The following is a 19,397-nucleotide window of genomic DNA, read 5'->3' as shown; positions in this document are numbered from 1 at the left end:
TGATGTCCAATATATTGATATATGACTATTTTAAATTTCTATCGTATATAATTTTATTTAAAGGAAAAAATACTTTCTATTTAAAAAAATTTATACCTAAATTTAAAAATTTTAGTTAAGAAAAAAGTAACCACATCTATCAATAATATATTGTCTCTTTAAGTTTATATGGGTGGAATATTTTTTTATTTTAACATGTAATATTTCTCAAAATATCATATGCATATGAGAGAGTATCTTATAATAATGATTTTGAACTTTCTATTAATGCAAGGACTTTAAAGTTCTGATGAAATAATTGGTATCTTAAAAGATATGAACTATAATTTTTTGTATCAAAATCGAAAATATCACATACATAATATTATTTATAGCTTAGAAACCTCAGTATTTATTTTAGCACGTTTATATATTGTCATGTGCTCATCTTGATTTCATGATATTTACAAGACCAACCCTTTAGATCTTTCTTGAAGCGATACCACTTCAATATACATATAGGTGAAATTAATTTGCTTCTATGTCCCTGTTATTGTAGACATTTACTAATTTCATTAAGAATTAATTTAACTTTCATGTAACAGTCTACACTATGGAGTTTGTTACTATGCCCCTGTTATTTCAAGCATATGACAACTCCTTAACTTTTCACGTAACAACATGCAGTACACTTGAATCAAGGCTCTAAAAAGAAGACTCGTGTTTTAGCAACACAAAGTAGCTTCTTATATATTACCCGTTGAACCTGTATTATTAGAGTGTATACTAACTCAAAGTTGAGTTCCCATCACTTGTGTTTAGTTTAAGGATTTTAGCCTTAATCATTCACACATTTATTATATTACCTACATCTTTTAAAAATAAATTTTACAAGATTAATATAAATTATAAACAAATCTTTTACTTAGGCATATCATAGATATCAATTATCATCAGTATTTGAATAGCTTAGAATGGTTACATCAGTTGCGACCACAACATTTCAAAATCATATTTTGTAACCATTTCATTTCATTTCATTTCTTTTCAAGCATTTATACGCTAAGTATATTCTTATTCCACTATGTAATTCAAGCCTATTTTGGTGCAAAATTTATGGTACCTTCATACTTGTTACAAATCCAACTTAAATGAATTTTATCATTATCATTAGAAGATTTACTATTTATAGATCAACACACCAATTCATATATGTATCAATGATCATGTCTATACAAAAAGTTATCTTACAACAAATACTCTTTTTTTCATGAAAAGTCGTAGCATTTCAAATGGTACTACTTCACGAAATTACACAATATTTCTATCAAAGCTTATAGCCTTATTGTCACATTAGTAGTGTAATCAACTAGCTATTGCTAAAATTGTCAAGTTATAAATATAGCCACCATATCAAATACATCAAAGATATATCTTGTAGGTAATGAAGAAATAATTTATATATTAAACTTCTTCAAATATTATTAATTATTAATTATAATCCAATCACCCCACACTTTAAATGCTTCAAACATCCTTTTGTAACTCGTCAATTAACATCAATAAATCATTTTTTGTCAAGTTTATTGCGTTCCAATACTATAATACATTTGCATTCAATAAGAATACAAACTATTCAACCTTTAAAGAACGCAAAATGATCTAACAAAAATGATCATTTCTCTTCATATCAAATTATTCTAATAACTTACAAGTATATATATTATCCATCAAAATAAAGGAATTCATATATATCATCCCATAACATGAAATTAAAATTCACATGATCTTTATGCAACACAATTATATTGTAATGATTTTCTTTGGCTCAAATAACAAATTTATAATAAGTATATCAAATGTCTTATTTCAAAACTTATTTAAAATACATTTCAAGATCATTACAAGTGAATTATTTATTCTAACATTATGAAAAATCATTTCTCAAAATTTCAAAGGATAAATAATAAGAGAAGTTAAGAAAGCAGAACCCAATATATATCATTTCCTTCGCGATCCATTGTTGATTCACTTTTGCATATGACTTGGTGCATTAGAATCCTACTTTAGATCACTCAAATATTTTTTTTCTTATTGCCTCACATCCTCAAGAATTCAAAGATTTCGTCTCGTTTATCTTCTTCAAACCCAATATTTCTTTAAAATAGTTAGAAAAATAATAGTACGAAATATAAAAGAAAAAGATGACTTTGAGGCGTGTAATCACTTTCTTTAAAGAGATATTGGCCAATATACATATTAGGGTAAATAAAAATAATTCTCTTCAAAGATACAATAAAGTCTTTTGTTTATACATGCAGATTTTTCTTCGGCTACTTCTAGAGAGTCTTTATATTTTATAGGACTTAAGAGATGACTCTTCATAAAACTCATGTTCTTTCATGAACATATGACTTTTCATAAGAGTCGTGGTCTTTCATGAACAAATGAGTTTTATTAGCAGTTATGTTCTTTCACGAACAAATGTGTCTATTCAATTTAAGACTATATATTATAAAATATCCAACATATTGCACTAAACTATTGAGTAGTAATTCAAATATGAAATTCAAAAAATTAAATAATTTAGATGTATTTTTGACCTTAATTGTATAAAAAGTAAATATTCTTAAAACTTGTTCGTACAAGGAGACATGTTTTTTCAGACTTTTCATGTGTAGACAAAGCCATTGTTGACACCCAATTTTGGACCTTCATAATATAGATTAATAATCAAGCTTCTTAAATTTCAAACGATTTGAAATAATTAGTTTTTATAAAGTTCAAAATATTTTTTCAAGTTACTTTTATTTACTTTTTTTTTTATTTCTATGATTTTTAAGTAATATATATGTTTTACATAATTATGTATATAATTAGTATATTTTATGATTATTTGAAAATCATCTCAAAAGATTTTACGTTTTAGTGGAATATTTTATTAATTTAATTTAGCTTAAATTATGGTTATAATTTTAAATTAACTATTTTATAATAAAATTAATTATTTCATATTGTTAAAATTAAGAAGCTCGTTAGTTAATTATATTAATTCATCTCATTTAATTTTAGCCGATTTCACCAATTAAATTCAAATTGGCTAAGTTTTAAACTGAAATTGATTAAGTTTGCAATCTAATTGGTCATTTGCCTAATTCAAATCCAACCATCTCTTTCCCACTTCTTGGACCCTCTTTAGGCCAAATTTGGGCCAATTCCTTTCCAACAGCCCACTTCTCAAACTAAGAAAACCCAATACATACAAAACCCAAGCCCAATTCTTTAATATCCAACAATACAATAACACACACAAAACACCAATACCCAACCGATTAGCAGCCCAAATTCCAGCAATACCAACGACCTCATTGTTTCTTCTTCTTTTTTCACGCGAAAGCTCGACCAGCGAACCTAGAAAAATCCAAAAAATTGAAACCCATTCCAACAGCCCAACGAATTCCAGCGAACCCGAAGCCCAGCGACCTCGCGCGTGATCATCCAAATGTCTCCTCCTCCTTGCTTCGATCGTCCTTGTCACGAAATCAACGTTCCTCCTTTGAATTCCGTTGAGAATTGGTACTATTGACAGCTCAAAAGGGAGAATGGAAATTTCGAATTTCAAATCACAATAAAATCCCTCCCGATTTTCCCCTTTTTTTCAGCCTTAATCTCTCCTATAAAACCCTCCCTTTCAAGTTGTTTAAGGGGGATTTTTTTTTTTGGAGGAATAGAAAATTTACATATTACATAGAAGATACATAATTTACATACAAAAATACATGGGGATATAGAAGCTAAACGAATAAGTTCTCTTTTCTTCCCGTTCGTTGTTTGTCGGAATTTGTTGGAACTCTGGAAACTCTCGTGTGGTGGTAATACAACTCGTCTCAACTCGGTTCTTCTCAGTTCGCTGCCTGAAAAAAGGTAACATTTTCTGCCATAATTTTCTTTCCGTCTTCTTCTATTTCTGATGTGCCTCACTACTGTATCGTTGCGTCACTGCTATTTGTAGCTGCAGATAGGTGGTTTTAATATGTTATATATCTTGTTCTTGAATGACTCGATTAAGGTTTTTATTGTTTCGTATCTAGAGTTGTGGTTTCCTTGATTCTTGATTTGAGTTTGCTTGGTTATCTTCCTGCTTGTATGTTTGTTTGAATACTGCTGAATCTCTATTCTCTTGTTTTCCTTGTTCCTTAAATTTTGAAAATTCTATTTGCTTTTATTACTGTCAGTGTTGTTTTTTTTTTAAAAAAAAAAAATAAGGCAGAATTTGGAAAATTGGTTGATATTGAGGTGGTATGTTGGAGTTGTTCATAGTTTGTTGGAGACAGTAGCAAATTAAAATTCGATTGAGCTGTTGTGTGCTCGTTTTGACCCATGTTTCTTCTTGTTTTAAGCTCATTCAATGATCATTAATGAAGTCTTGTTATATTTTCTTGTCATTCGTTTGGAACACTATTTCCTCGCATATTTCTTCATATTTAAAATCTGGAAAGCGTGAGTGTGTCAAATATGTAGTTCTCACATAATTGTTGTTTGAGTAAAGTGAGCTGGCAATTGCTTGAATGTTTGATTTGTTGTCTTATTGGCTTAACTAGCTTCTCATATGTAGATGTGCCCCTCTTTTGTTGATCTTAATTTATTTATTTTTCTTAGTTTATGTTTAGTCCAGATTTTCCTTATAGTGATTAGATGTCTTGGCATCTATGTATACATTTTCTTTAGTATGAACTGATAGGTTGTTAAAGTTGTGCTAAGGTCACCTCTTTCTTGTTTAATTTTCTCTTTTCCAAGTGAGGTTGTAAATGCACATCCTTTAAGTGGCTAACCATAATTCCTATATATTAATCCATCTGTAGCCTCATTGCGTTATATAGTCATGTTTAGTACCTAAATTTGAGTATCCGACTTTAGTGGTTATCATCCTTTATTGGCGTATCTGCTCATTAAATAAGTTTGTTAGGATTTGTTTGATGTGGATTTTAGATGTTAAAATAGTAATTTAAGTAATCGTTACTTTATCTTTAGTATGATGGGTCTTCATTGTCTTCGGAGTTGGTATCTTTTTATCTAGATCTATTGTCATTTCAATTCGATAGAGTTATTTTCTATATTTTAGTTTAGGGGCTGCTATAATTTGTTTTAAATGTATTATAGTTTTGTTATTGCTTATTTATCCTTATCTTCTCATTTTTGTTTGCATGTGGCATCTGTCCGAGTTCACTATGAACTCCTACCACCTTTCCCTTGCATTTCGAGAGAGCCATTAGGGCTCAAGTTTCACCATTATCGAGTCAGTCAGCCATTAAAATCGAAGAGCAGATCCCCGAAAGATTGATGTACAGGATTTGGAGTTGATATACCAAGAATATACATTAATATACACTAAGTGTATATGTTGTGTATTGAGGCAGAATGGGGCTCAAAAGCCCATCTCTTTATTTTAAGTTGTATTTGTTATTTTGGGCCTAAGCCCTTGTCATTTTAATTGTTATCATATTGTTAGAGTTTAGGACAGGTGTAAATTGGGTCTTACAAAGAAAAAATCAGTTTTCTTATGATAGTTTAGGACAGGTATCAAGTATTGGGTCAAAGGCCCAAAAAACAGGATTAGGCCCAAGTACTGACCCAGGCGAACAGAACCGGACTTGGGCCCGAGCCTTTCTTCCCTAATTATTTAATTGTTATTATTTTATTTGTTAGTTAATTTTAAAGTTTGCCTAATCCAATTCCCTAAAGATAGTCATTTTGAATTAACTATTTATATTTTCCCAAAAAAAATGGTTATGTGTTTACCTTTTTACTTAAATTACTTCGAAATTTTACTTAGTAAAATCATCATATTTCCCCCTAAAGAAAATAGTTTTAAGTCTTATGTTGTTCATTTCTTCAATTTTTCTCAAGTACGCTTATTTTATTAAAATAATTAGCCTACAGTTAATTACCGAATAATCGCGTGTTAGCGGACATTTCGAATGCTTTCAAACCCTTCCCGAAATGCTAATATGAACACCGAACCCCCTATTAATATTTTCATTAGATTATTGTTTGTCTTTTGGAAAAAATAGTTTTCTTAAGTTTACTTTAAAAATTAAGTGGCGACTTTTAAAACCAGTTTTTTTAGTTTTTTAAATAAAACAGCCATGACCACGTATGAGTAGAGTGAGAAACTCTAGCCTCTCTTGAACTAGATATAGGACTCCCTGTGTAGTTTGTATCCAATGTATGCTACTTATTTTGTTTTAATTTATGTGATATAGATAGGAAATATGTCAATAATTTTTTAATATAATTTTAATATATTTTATATTATTAATTATTATAATTTATAAATTTTTTTTACGTAATTTCTAATTAAAATATGTTATTTTTCTTGTACCAATTCATGTGGTATTGATAGAATTTTGAGAGTCAATCAAAGGTTTTAAATATTTTCTAAGTATTCAAATTATTAGTTATTATGGTCATTCAGATTTTTATATGATTTTTAAATATTTTAAGTTTGTGATTTATAGTAATTTTTACCTAATTTTTAAATAATACTATAGAATTTCTCAATTCACGTTGCACAAATAGAATTTCAAGAGCCAATTAATTTTTAAATGTCTGTCAATGTTTCAAGTTATTAATTATTACGATTTATAGTATTTTTTACATCATTATATTACTCTCTATATCTTAAATTATGTGGCACAAAAAGAACTTTACGAGTCAACTAAATTTGTATATGCCTTTCAAATATTAATTTCAAGTTGTTAAGAATTATAATTTATAGCTTTTTTTAACATTATTTTCAAATAATATGTGCTACTTCTTCTTTCTCAATTCATATGGCATTAATAGAATTTCAAAAGTCAATTAAAATTTTTATATGTCTTTTAAATATTTTAAGTTGCTAATTAACTTACGGTAATGACCATTATAAAGTGATGCCTTACAAATTAAAATTGTTGAAGTAACCTCACCTTTAGACCTGTTAAAATGGGTTTGGCCCGTTAAGTCAGCTCAACCCAATCCTTGAATTAAGTAGGGTTTGGGCCTAATTTTTTTTTGCTCATTTAGAAATGAGGCTTTTTAGCTCAGCCTCATTTGGTCCGCTAGCCTCGTAGGCCCAACCCGCGAGCCTTAGAGGCTAGCCCGTGGGCTATGAATGCTAAAATATATTTATGATATATATTTTAGTAGTGTTTTATTTGTAAAGATTTTGTCAATAAATATTAAAAAAATTTAAAATCAAATGTAACTCCTTTGCAGATCTTTTACATTTTAGGGCCATTAGCCCACTAAAATCAAGTCTACCTTTGTTTTTATGCCTAATTTTCCATTTCTCCTTTGTTGTCTTGTTTATAAAAAAAGTGATCATGTTTTGCTCGGATGAATCTTACGATGTTGTATCTTGGCTATTATGTATTTTTCTAAGTATTCATTGAAGTGTGTAATTCATAAATGAATTTTTGTGTGTATTGATGTCGTGTTCATCAAACATAAATGTTCGTTACTCTTAGATAATCTTTCTAAGACACCAATGTTGTTCATTTTTTGGTTGAAGGGGCAATCCGTACTAACTCATGGCCCGCTTAAGGCTGGATTGGACTGCTATTTTGTAGGCACTTTAACTAAAAAGGTTAATCCGTCCTAACCCATTTAACTCTCTAGCCCGTTAGGATAATTGGGTTGTGTTGGCCAACCCATCTTGACAACTCTACTCACCTCACAAAAGAGAAAGCCTACGCATCGTTGTGTTTTACTTTTCTTTTCAGTACGTGTCATTATGTTTTACAATTTTAAGGTTTTCTGGAGTCAACCAGATGGGAGAAAGCATTTGAAAACCACATTCAACAGCACGCTGCTGAAAGTAGGAGGAGGGAGTACAGTTGGTTTACAAAACTTGTAGATAAATTTTATGCTGATGTACAAGAAACATAATTAACATAAGATGGTAGGTTTTGTTCATTAAACATATTGGAAAATCCCTATGTATTTACTCTTCTACTAAAAATATATAGAATGTACTAAAATATTTTTTAATCTTGTGTATTAAACATGTTACGTGGAAACTTAGAATTAAAGAGTTGTCAAAAAACGAAAAAGATATTCAATTTGAAACGGATCAAAAGGAAAAAGTAAGAAACAAATTGAAACAGAAGGAGTATTTTTATGGAGAATTGTGAAGTGAGAAGATTATTATGCAAAAAAGACTTTGCTTTGAACTTGCCCATTTATTGTCAGAGGAAATATCAAAATCCAAAATGAAGCAAAAATCAAAAGTTGGTTCCCCCTAACAGATAATTTTACATCTTATAAGTACTTTTGACTTAACTAACCTCTTTATGATTTTATTCCTAATATCTTTTATAATCTTCGAAATTTGTTCCTACACTTCTATCTAAACGTGTAACCTCTTATCTATAAATTAGCTACAACACCCAATCGCCCTTTTTAAAGGCCTTTTCAATTCTCTTTTAGTATGCTTCCAACATAAACACATGAACAACCAATTTCACATAGCAACTCTCCTTTCAACCCACATCATAGTATAGAATCTATATCCTTTCATCAAATATCCTTTCATCAAATATCATTTCATTTAGATAAAAAGGTGTTCAAACTCTATTGGATCAAGTCATAATCCACACCTACTAATTTTGAAATGATTAATAAGTCTTAGAAAAACATAGTTAAAAAGATATCTATATCCTTTCATCAAACATCATTTCATTTAGATAAAAAGGTGTTCAAACTCTATTGGATCAAGTCATAATCCACGCCTACTAATTTTGAAATGATTAATAAGTCTTAGAAAAAAAATAGTTAAAAAGGAATCTATATCCTTTTATCAAACATCATTTCATTTAGATAAAGAGGTGTTTAAACTCTATTGGATCAAGTCATAATCCATGCACGCCTACTAATTTTGAAATGATTAATAAGTCTTAGAAAAAAATAGTTAAAAAGGAATAGAGAGCTCAGATGCACAAGATTTCATCTCACTTATCAGATGGTAGTGAAGACCCTACTTCACAAATTTGTACAATAATCATCACAGCACTCTCAAATGCACCAGCCGGGAATCGAACCCGGGTCTGTACCGTGGCAGGGTACTATTCTACCACTAGACCACTGGTGCTTGTTGTTTATTATCTCCAACAAGAAGTAAAAGATAGGCACATATTTATTGACACGATATTTATTGATTAGATATAAATATCGAATGTGAACAATTTATCATCATTCGATTCTCCACATTATAATCCCCTTTCCGTTTATCCCTCCCCTATCCCCAATTTAAAAATAAAATAAATTTTATTATCAGTGATGAATTTTTACCCACCCCCCCACACACCTTAGGGGTGTGCAAAATCTGAACCGACCAATAAATCGAATCGAAAAAATGTTATTGGGTTATTGGATTTTTAATGGGTTTATAAAAAAAAGCTATTGGGTTATTGGTTCGGTTTCAGTTTTTACTGTTGGGTTATTGGATAAATCGATAACCCAATAAGACGGTAATATTTTACTACTTTACCTTTCCTAAATATTAAGTATTAATAATTTAATATATAACTAGACACTATAACTATATCAAATTATTAGTACTATACCCACTTCACACTAGGCCACTTTACTAGTCTTTACTGTTTACTCAAAACCTAAAGACTAAAGTAAGGATTCACAATTATAGTTATTTGATTTTAGTTTTTAGTTTTAGTCTTGTTAGACTATTTGATTTTAATTAGTTTTAGTTTGTAATTGTAGGTTGTAGCTTTCACAAGTTTGTAAAGGTCTGTAATTTGATTAACATCATAAATTACATACTATGTTTTGACGGTGACATGTAATTATAGCTTTCGTACTATATTTTTCTTTTATTGATGCAATTTCTCATTATCTTTCATGTTTCACTATATCAAAATATGTAGAGAAGTGAGAAGTCATATAATATTTTACGGACATTTTCTTATTGGGTAAATCGAAAATCGAACCGATAACGATAAAAAATCGATAAATCGATAAATCGAAAACCGATAAAAAATATCTTATTGGTTTGTTTTTGGGTTAGCATATTTAAAAATTGAAAATCGATAAACCGAACCGACCGATGCACACCCCAATTATTAAACTTTAATCGTTGTAATATTTTTTATTAGTGCATGACATTTAATTAACTAAAATATGTAATTATAGAGTGGGAGGTGGGGGGGGGGGGGGGGGGGTGGTGGTGATTTTGGCTGTTTTTCTTGAGTTTTTGCATGTCAATTCGTGTAATTTGCTAAGTACAAGTGTGAAAGAGCGTACCTGCAAAGAACTGAACCAGGAACAAACAGCCACAGATTGTATCTACAGAGATGTTCACTCCTGCAGCCTAAGTCGATGGAAGAACACTAAGAAATGATATTCAGGATCCCAGTAGACAAAACCCACAACAGGCCCTCCTTTAATGTACTGCACAATTCAACAGGAAATAAATATGTTGAGAAAATGAAATTGAGAGAATAAAGAGACAGCAAAACAAAAGACAAAAAGTGCCATTAAATGGAGATCTCTAAACCTTTCCATCTAGGATAACCAGTTCACCATCAACCCATCTGGGGTTGCTAGTTGTGGATTTGATTTTTTAGTATTTGTTTAAATGTATTTGACTTTTAATTAACTAAGATGTGTATTTATAGTCATTGATATACACATCACTATATAATTTTTTCCCCAGTATATATTAGTTTTGTTTGATTTGATGGAAGGAAAGATAAACTTATTAATTTCCTGTATTATGAGAAAATATTTTGGTCTTTTTCCTAGAGCTAATAAGGAATAGCTTTAAAGAGATTGACATATTAAGTTGGAAATCTAGGGGATTTTAAAAAAAAATCACATATTGTCACTTATCTTTTATTTTACTACAACAAAGTTACTATATTATCTTTTTAAATACAAAAGTTACTTAATTTTGCTCAAATATAAAAGAATTTAACTATTTTTTTATAATAAAAAAGTCATTCTGAGTTCTATTAAAATGAAATCAACATAACAAAAGATACATCAAAGTTATTAAACACAATGAGGAGGTGAAAATAATAAGAATCTTTGACATTTACTGAAATATTATTTTGCCATAATAGTTGAGTAAGAGAATCTCTGTATAATTGAAAATTTAGTGGAGAATAATTATAACTAAATACTATCTCTATATATGGAATAACATTAAAATTTAACATAATAAGCGGCTTAACGCTTAATAATTCATTAAATTTGTGAAAATCATACTAAGAGGAAACAAAAATGCATATATTCATTAATTAAAGATTAAATATATTTAGACAACATTACAAGGATCACCATTTATCGATATTTGAGAGACTAAAGGTGCTAATTTTCCTTTTAAGTTTTGATGGAACAAAATAAGCTTCTTTTATACATTCCATATAATCAATGAGAAAATAATTTTAAAATATTTTTCTTGAATAATTGAGAATAAGTATATATAAAAAGATTGACAAGTTAAATAAAAAAATTAAAAAAATATAGGAAGGAGGATCTTAAATAACATTTAATCCATTATCATTTTTCCATAATAGTTGAGCATGTATTGGGATACATGAATCGTATCCTAATCTTTTCATAATTGGTAATTAATTTAAGGGAACATAAATATATTTACGTATATTAACATTAATACTCTAGATTTTGTTCCCATAAAGTTTTATATTATAGTTGGAAACAACTTAAAGGAAACATAATTGCATGTGTTTAAATATTAGCATGCAAATGCTAGATTTTGTTCCCTTAAATTATATATTTTTATAGTACTATATAAATACTAATACTTCACTCATATAAGCTATATCCTATAGAAAAAAAAAACGAGGAGAAAAAAAAATGAAGTTTTCACAATTATTCAATTTGTCCATATATTTTCTTCTTTTTGACTATATATTATACATGTTCTTTGGTTCATTCTATAAAATTCAGTGTACTAATCAACAATGAGTAGCTATTGGTTGCGTGAGTATACATCAACTTCCATTAGTCTTGATTGGAATTTACAGATATTTATTTGGTTGAACGAACCTAAATTAAGAGTATTAATAATGAAAGCATTATTCAAATCGATCATGTTATTTAAGGTCAAACTCTTTGATTGACGACTCATAACTTTGATTTTATTTAATCTTTTACATAAATGAAGAGATAAAGATTTTAGACATAGGAAATGTTGAGAAAACCTCTTGAAGAAAGCCGTCAGGAATGCCTGTAAAATCTATAGTAGGAGGAGGCATATCAATTTTTAGTGTTGATAATAATGATGAACTACACAAGTGAAACTATATTTCTAGTTTATATTTATGTGCTTGAGTTTTACTCGTGTATTTCATCATTATTATCAACACTCAAACTTGATTTGCTCGATTCTACAAATATTCCTAATGTCATTCTTCAAAAGGTTTGCTCAGCATTTTCGTGTCTAAATTTTTTTTCTCATCATTTATATAAAGATTAAATACAATCAAAGTTATGAATCCTCAATAGGAGAGTTTGACCTTATGTGACATGATTGATTTGGACGGTGCATTTATTGTTACTTTCAATTTACGTTTGTTCAAGCTAATAAATATCTTTAAATTTCAAAACTCGTATCCCATGGTGGGATCTAAGCTAATGGAAGTTAGGTATGTTCATGCAGCCAAAAGTTTGCTTGAGTTGAGAAATAGTGAAATTCCAATGCTGCTATTACCAAACTATGATTAATGAAGTATACATGCTAGTTTGTCAATGGTTTGTGATAAAAAAAAAATGAAGTGACAATAGTTTAAGGAAAAATCTTTTTTGCTAGAAAATTTGGTCAGAATGATATTTTATCTATGTTATTTTATATTTTTACCCTTTTAACTTTAATACATTTTAACTAAAAAATGAAAAAAAGATCAGTTTATTTTAAAATAAATAAAAAAATTATAATTTTTTTAATTTTCTGGCCATTTAACACTTTCCATAGTTTAATTGACGTTTGAAAGAATATATATATAATGAATTTTTGAGTTATGTAATAAGGTTTGAATTTATGATATACACTTTTTTTATTGCACTTTTATCATTCAATCAAAATGCGTTAACAAGAAAAATATATGTTTCTTACAATTAACTAATTTTATTCGACTTGTTCAAGATTCACCTTTATGAGGTGTATAATTTTCCAGCGAACCCTAATACAATTTGTGACTTAATTTTTGATCCACTAAGAATTAAATGATAATTTTCTTCTGTTTTATAACAATAGGGAGTACGAATTAATAGATGAAAATGGCAAAGGTGATTTGATAAAAAAAAAATTGATCCATATTTAAAATCGAATCAAATTGATTGAATATATCAATACTAATTTTGGGTTTGTTTTAATTTTGTATAAATAAATAATATTGGTTTGGTTTGATTTTAATGAAAACCAACTAAAGAAAAGATGTTAAATCAAACTGACAAATTATATACACAATTTTATAATTATATATATGCAATGTATTAATTTGTATAAATAAATTTAAATATTTTGTTCTTTCAGCAAAATTTTATTTTAACCATTAATTTTCTCAATTTAATCTCTAATACACTTATCCTCAAGCCCATTTTATTATTTTTTAAAAAATATACTGAATCAAAGATAGTTTATGTAAAAATTTAACTACAACAGTCATATTTAAGTGACAGCCTAGGATAAAACATATAGTAGCTGTAGGATAAACTAGTTAAATCGAGTAATAATTAATTAACTTTCAAACATTTACAAATATTTTAATAAATTCACATTTTAATAGTTATTTTTCTTTACAGTTTTTGGTAGTTATTTAATATTTTAAAGTTCGTTTTTATGGTTTTTTAACTTTTTTATAATTATTTAAATTTTATAGAGTCCCATTATCCTGGCAATAGCCAACCCACGTCTTCTATCTTTCTAACTGCATCACAACATCACTCCACATTTTTTCATTATTTGAATTCAAGTATTACCGTTTTTTTTTTTTACAATTCAAATTTGACAGTTATTTTAATTTTGTCAACTTTTTAGTTAAAAGTTCAAATTTTGACAATTTTATATTATTTTTAAACATCTAATTGATAACTATTTTTAAAAATACCTAATTTAAATCTAATGATTTATAATTAATTTTTTTTTTAGCTTAAACAGATTTGCATGTTCTCTCTCTCTCTCTCTCTCTCTCTCTCTCTCTATATATATATATATATATATATCACTTTTTAAAAAAATACATGTTGCTATTGTGTATTTAATTTTTTTAATTAACATTGAACAATGAAAGAATTCTCACTGTCAAAATATAAGTAATTTTTTTTTAAAGAAAGTATTTGTGAACTCACAGTAAGTCAGTAACGTAAATCACGAATTTTTAACCCCTTTTTATAACAAACAATCCTCCTTAAAATTAGGACAAAAAGAAAATAAGAAAAGAAAAACACAAACAAAAAAGATATTGCGACGAATGGAATGTCATTTTACTACTGAAAAAGTGGCCTAAATTGGTGCCATACTTTTCTGCGCATCGTTATTACATTTGAATTTTCTTCTTATCTTTTAATTAATTAATTATTGCTAATTAGATATGACATATATCATAATTATTGTTTTTTTTACGAATTCATCAATTTTTAGAATAGTTTAAAGCACGGTAAATTGTTTCCTTCACCCACGTAACCATATTGCATATCTAGATCAAATATTATTTTTAGATGATATATATTGAATGTTGAACACTCTTACGTAATCGAAAAACCGATACATGGGTCAGTTTCACTACCAATGCATGATCCATTTCCATTGTATTTCTTTGCACATTCATAACTACAATTAGCAATCACACATTTATTTGGATCCAATGTAACCTGACATCCCTTAGTTAGACCATTTACCTGACTGATTGACAAAATTGTACACAAATTGAACCAACAAAACATTTTATTATATATTATCAAAAAACGTAGAATTAAAATTGTTCTTTTTTATTACAAAAAAAAGAGATTAATACTAGTAAATTCTGGGAAGAGAAAAAGGGCTTAACCTGAAAGAATGAAGAAAAAGCACAATAACACTCATAACATTGACCAAAATTTAATTAATTAGCATTTCTGGAAGAAATTTTCTCTTTCTTAATTAAGATATTATTAATAGAAAATGACAATTTATTATTTTTTACTTATTGCATCTTTTGTTATAATGTTAACTCATTATAATATGGCCAAAATGTAAGTTTTGAAGAGACAAAATAGGGATGCCATTTTTTTGTTTTTAAATTCTTAAAGATGCATTAACCTTATGAATTTGCTACTGTGCTATAACGTCTACTTCTTAGTAAAGGGGAAAAAGGCTTAAATATGCGAATAAACTTTGAGAAAAAGCTCATTTATGTTATTCGTTAAAAGTTTGGTTTATCTATGTCATCTTCATTTGAACAAAATGAAAAATACTTTTTGAAAAATGTTCTCCTTCCTATATAATACACACACATATATATATATATAGAGAGAGAGTGTGCGTGTCTATCCCTCTCATATTTGTAGACCTCATTTAGGTAATATCACTACTAAAAAATTGTCAAAAAACGACGGCCAAAAGCGACGGACTGCGTCGCTTTTAGAGACGGACTGCGTCTCTTTTAGCGACGGATTGAGTCGCTTTTTTACTATTTTTTAAAAAAAGCGACGGACTGCATCGCTTTATTTTAATTTTAATTTTTTTTAATTTCTAAAGGGCGACGCAGTCCATCGCTTTTCTGGAAATTTATTTTTGAAAAATCCCAGAAAAGCGACGGATAAAAGGACACTGTCCGTCGCTTTTCTGGAAATTCTATTTTTAAAAACCCAAAAAAGCGACGGAAAAATCCACGCTGTCCGTCGCTTTTATGGAATTTTTTTAAAAAAACCTAAAAAAGCGACGTAAAAAACCACGCTGTCCGTCGCTTTTCTGGGTTTTTAAAAAAAATTAAAACTCAAAAAAGCGACGGACTAAACCACGTTGTCCGTCGCTTTTTCTGCAATATTTTTGACAGTAGCAGCTCGCAGCTTCTGCTGCCCACCTGCAAATTCAATTCAATTCAATTCTACACTATTCAGCTCAATCAAACACACAATTATAAACAATCTAAATAAAACATAAAATAACAAACTTAAAATAACATTCAAAAGTATCTAAATCATAAATTAAAGACTTATAAAGTCTTTTAAAATTCGTTTCAAAATTTTAAAAAGTTCATAAATGTCCAGAGATCTAAACTAGGGAGTGAGATCTACATAATCATCCTCATCACTCTCGTCGTCGGTGTCATCGGGAGCCGAAGTAGTAGGTCGACGAGCGAGGTTCATCACTTGTTCTTTGATTTGCTGAACGGTCTCACTCATGCTTTCTTGTTTAGCTACTCTTCTCCTCTTCGACTCTGCTAGTGCCGCTGTAAGTTTAGTTATTTGATCCGACATAGCAGCAATCTGAACACCGTCAAGTGCCTCAACTTAACGTGACGATCCAATACCTTCTAAGCCTGACTGAAGGCATCTAACATCGTTGCGAGAGCCTAGACCATAACATCTACCCTTGTGTGTCCCCCCTACCACTTTTTCTTTCCAAATCTGAGTGGACAGTTCAGGTGTCAATTGAACCGAACTATCTAGATTCTTAGCGACGTACTTATGAAAGTTATTCTGCATATTAAATATAAATATTGACATCAATATATATACATATCACAAATATATTCACTATTGATATATATTATTCATATTAAATAACTTACAAAAGTTCGTTCGGCCCTTTCCTCCACCCACACATTCGTATCCGACTCATTTTCTTTCTTCCTGACATGAGTCCTTTTGAAAACCTCTGGTTCAATGGGAGTGAGTCCCAATTCTTTTTCCTATAAATAAAAACTAAAATTTATAACGATATATATGTATCAACTAATTATTTATTTAAAAGTTTGAATTAGAACTTACCATCTCTCGTGCAATTGTTCCAACCATCTTTGCACCTCCGGTGTGCAACGAGCCACTTTTAAGACTATCTCTAGCCATTTTGGCTTGATCTGATATTGACCTTAAACTTGTCTGTGTTTCAATACTGACCCAATTCATCAAAAACGTGAGGCAACATCCAACCGGGACGTTCACCACTATCCCGAACGCTCTTTAGCTAGCTAGACAGTCTGGCGGATGCCTTCCTCTCAAATGTGGTCCCAATGACCAAATTGTACCTCGACTCCCAAGTACACATAGTCTGAAAAAAATTTGAATAACGTTAATTAAATCGATAGTAAAAAAAAAGTAAGTATACTAAACTTAACTAAAAAATATATACCTTAAAGTTATTAAACATAGCCAGGCGTATATTGTTTGGAATCTCACTCCAAGAGTGATAAGCTTGTGTGTAGAGTCTTCTAACACACTCTTTTAAAGCCCGGGCAGCATCCTTTGCAGGATGCCACCTGCAAAACACATAATAAATATGTTAGTTCATGAATAATATATTAAAGTATAAGAAATAAATAAAATAAACTAACAAATAGATAACAAAACAAACTTACGACGATCCATCTGGCTCAATCATGACTCTACCAAGCCTGTCCTTCTGGCCAAGAGCTAGAGTAGACATCGTATCATGTGGTATAGCACTAGGTGCAGCTGTAGACGAGGGTGATACATCAGGATGCACAAAACGCTGAGTCAATGGAGGCGTACCGGCCATAGCATCTGACTGCTCGCTACTAGAATTTCCAAGCCTCATGGCAGATAACTGAGGAGATGTACCTGTGGGAGATGGAGTACCTGCCGATAAGGGTCGTGCTCGACGAATAGCCTGTAAAGGTAAGTCCTCGTAGCGTCGTGAAGGCAATGCTTGCGAAGTAGATGAAGCACCGATTGATCGACGATAATTAGGATAATATTACCGAGGATCCGCCGTACCAAACGGAACAGCAAATAAATGAGTATCATGGTTGATGCGCTCTGGCGCAGAACAAATAGATCCTGCAATATCCTCAGGATCTATCGGTCTCCTAGACTTCTTCTTCTTAGCATGTTTAGTCTGGCTAACTCCAAGATGCTCGTGATGTCTATCACCGTCACCGCCTGATGACATCTGTATGCAAATTTAGATGTATAATATATATAAAAATCATAAATTAAATAAATTAGTAGAATACACTTACATAATGTACTAGCTAGCTTTCATTCTACACTATTCCTCCTCGCTTGTTTCAATTCCATCATTCTCCCATTCTTCCTCCTCTAGTTGTTTCTATTTTCATTATCGTCCCCATTTTTCGTCATCAAATGATTCATTTTTCTCATTCTCGGATATTTCTTCCTCAACATTCAATATCTCATCATCAGATACTTCTTCTAATATGTGTTGAGGATGTTGTAGTGTGGTTTCCAATTCAACATCAACTTGTTGTTGAACAATTGCAACATTATTTTGATACGCCACATCTAAGACATTGTCAATTTCAATTCTTCCCACTAGGCTTACTTTTTATAACAACCCACCAATCAACTTTGTCTCTACGCAATGGATATGAAGCGTAATACACTTGTTTAGCATGTTGTGCAATAATAAAAGGATCATAACTCTGTATTTTCTGGTGTGCTTCACTTCAATTATATTATGTTGATGGTCCACCTTTGTGCCCTCTATGTGATGAGTCAAACCACTCACACCGAAACAATACAATCTCTTATTAGGCCAACCTGAATACCTCACTTCAATAATCTCTTGAATGACACCATAATATTCAATAGTTTGACCAGTACCATCAACATCACCTTGTATGTAGACACCGCTATTATTTGTTTTCTTGTTCCTAGATACTTCTTCAGTTTGAAACTTAAAACCATTGACACAATACTTATTCATTGTCAGTACTTTAGATTCAGGTCCAAGGTCTACTTCTTTCACTAATTGCAAATGTTGGACACTTGAGTATTCATCGTAAACCTACGCGATTGTTATTTCAAGTAATATAATTTAGTATAACATGAATATATTATTAAAGAGTTAGTGATTGCACACTTGCATAGTTCCTCAGCCATTTGGAAAATTCTGTATAGATGGCTTCATTACCCCATGTGTTTACGAACAAGCTGATCATTTTACATTCAAGTATTTCGTTAGTTAATGATCACTTATTAGTATGTAATTTATACAATTTAACTACACATCAACAAAAGTTTAATTTAATAAATTTAATTTATCGATCAAGTTAATTTTATAAATTTAAATTATATACCTTCTAATTATATAAATTTAATTTTATTGATCAACAAAAGTTTATCAATATCAAATTTAATATATAAATCTCCTTGAATTGATCATCGGTATTTCTTTAATTGATAATGTATTTCATATCTGAACCACTAGTATA

General features: G+C 29.7%; 1 long non-coding RNA gene and 1 other non-coding gene across 2 annotated transcripts; both read right to left on the bottom strand.

The window, feature by feature from the left end:
- Positions 1–9,038: 9,038 nt before the first annotated feature.
- On the bottom strand, positions 9,039–9,109 carry TRNAG-GCC (transfer RNA glycine (anticodon GCC)). The gene has a single exon. It is a non-coding gene; the product is annotated as a tRNA-Gly (tRNA).
- Positions 9,110–10,308: 1,199 nt separating this feature from the next.
- LOC107061019 (uncharacterized) lies at positions 10,309–10,581 on the bottom strand. The gene is made up of 2 exons (XR_001473708.1): positions 10,532–10,581; positions 10,309–10,425 (listed from the first exon to the last, which is right to left on the bottom strand). It is a non-coding gene; the product is annotated as an uncharacterized lncRNA (long non-coding RNA).
- Positions 10,582–19,397: the final 8,816 nt, after the last annotated feature.

Source organism: Solanum tuberosum, unplaced genomic scaffold (genome assembly GCF_000226075.1).
Source record: "Solanum tuberosum cultivar DM 1-3 516 R44 unplaced genomic scaffold, SolTub_3.0 scf00110, whole genome shotgun sequence".
NCBI lineage: Eukaryota > Viridiplantae > Streptophyta > Magnoliopsida > Solanales > Solanaceae > Solanum > Solanum tuberosum.
The sequence above is the reverse complement of the archived record's forward strand: the minus strand, read 5'-3'. Positions and strand labels throughout refer to the sequence as shown.